The following is a 1,948-nucleotide window of genomic DNA, read 5'->3' as shown; positions in this document are numbered from 1 at the left end:
TACCTTTTACACAGGGCAGCACAGTTCAAAGATAATTTCATCTTTTCTGTAATTTTTTAGGTTGATACATGAAGTGGCTTTCAAGTCTGCTTCTGCCCTCTCTTGTTCCTCATGAGGGGAAACATAAAACCACCTAAATATCTTCTTCTAAAGCTCTGGATTATAGAAATTTATCAACAAATAACATTTATTTCACACCTAAGCATAAATAGCTAAAACGAAGATTACTGTTCACTTTCCTCTTCTATTATTTCAACTCTTCGAGGCCCATAGAGTAGAACATAAGCCATATGCCAGTCTCTACCACCAGAAAGCTGCAAGATATCTTCTGGTGTAACGATGCTGACCTTATCATCATCAAACTTAATCCGCTCATCTTGTTTCCTTTTCACCCATGATACATAATGACCTGAAGAACTAGACCTTCCCTGATGTGTTAGCACTGCTTGTAAGTCATAGTATCCACAGTTATTGGAGCTAATATTATCGGCAAAAGAAAAGCGTTCATATTTAACTTCCTTCTGGGGACTACTCTTTTTGTCACTTGTCTTTGGTTGCTGATTCACTTTTTTATATTCTAGATCCTTGAATTTTGATCAAAAAGAGACCATTTTCTCTTGAAGTTCTAGTGTACATAGTTCATACACATCCAACATAAGAGGAAATTTAACATCCTTATGAACTTTGGCATTCACAGATTCCTTCTCTTTATAAAAAAATCGAACCATTTGAATAGTCAAGTAAGCAGGTAGCTGGCTGATTTTGGAAGATGTGATATACAAAGCCTTTCTTTGCAGTGTTGGAGGTTGTTTAGTGATTTCTTCTTGAAGTCGCAATTTAAGTCCTGTAAGAAGATACTTGACTTCTTGATTGATAATTATCAGCTAAGCTGAAGCTGATTTTCCTTTCCTTTTGTAACTTCTTCTTCACATTCTGTACATTTCATGGTAGTTTCAATCTCAACACCAAAGAACTGATCAATTAAACTTTTCTTTTTAGTAGGTGTCACTGCTGATGCAGATGAGGAATCTATTTCTTTAACAGAATCATCCTCTAAGGCTTCCAATTTCTGTTGTAATACTCACATAATTTGTATCCAACATTCATTTGCATCCTGTTGAAGATACTGTCCTTGTTCACCCTTCTCTGCAAACTGTGGAAAAGCCATGTGCAAAAACTGCAGTAGAATAATAGGTGGAGTACTAGAAGTGGTTTTATCCACAGAGTCAAACAAATCTCTAAGGGCTGCAGTAATATACTGTGCTGAAGCCATTTCCCCTGAAGCTCTCAAGGCACCTGCATACCTTTTAAGGGCATTTTGACTTCAGGCACAGACCAGATACACTGAACTGTGGCATTCATGTAACAAGTGTTACCAAGATTTGTCAATCCACATGGTAATCCCATAGCAGATGTTAACTGTTCATCAGTTTTAGCTGATGGTTCTTCCGGGAGAGCATCTGCTGACCCCATAATTAGTAGAGTAATTCCATTTTTTATTTCGATGTTTCCCCAGTCATCATCCTTCAACGTTCCCCCCTTTCACCATAACTTTCTGTCTGGCCGGCTGGAGTCCAGTCAGTGCAATCAGCTGAGTCTTGAACACCATTGGAGGTTCATCAGTATTCAATTCCACACCTTCAAATTTCTCCTTTCCCCATTTTACAGTAATGGAGTAGAGCGGCATGGCGGGGAGCCAGGAGCGACGGTAGCGCAGGAAGGCTGGCCTGGCAGGGCCTGCGAAGGGAAAGCAGCGAGAAGACGCTGCGGCAGTGGCGCGGTGCTGGTGGCTGCCATAAATGTGTTTTTAGGAGTAAATGTTTGTTTAATATTGTCCCATCCTTTATATTATTTTAAAATGAGGGGTTATCTACATTTGTGCGTAAGAGAAGTTTTGTCATTGATTCATTCACTCCACATTTACTGACTGCTAGGCACTTTTCTATGT

The 1,948-nt window shown here is 39.4% G+C and overlaps 1 pseudogene; it reads right to left on the bottom strand.

Moving 5' to 3' along the window:
• Nucleotides 1-224: 224 nt before the first annotated feature.
• On the bottom strand, nt 225-1,740 carry LOC119509315 (annotated as a pseudogene).
• Between the last annotated feature and the right edge of the window lie 208 nt (nt 1,741-1,948).

Source organism: Choloepus didactylus, chromosome 14 (assembly GCF_015220235.1).
Source record: "Choloepus didactylus isolate mChoDid1 chromosome 14, mChoDid1.pri, whole genome shotgun sequence".
NCBI classification, from domain to species: Eukaryota; Metazoa; Chordata; class Mammalia; order Pilosa; family Megalonychidae; genus Choloepus; species Choloepus didactylus.
The sequence above is the reverse complement of the archived record's forward strand: the minus strand, read 5'-3'. Positions and strand labels throughout refer to the sequence as shown.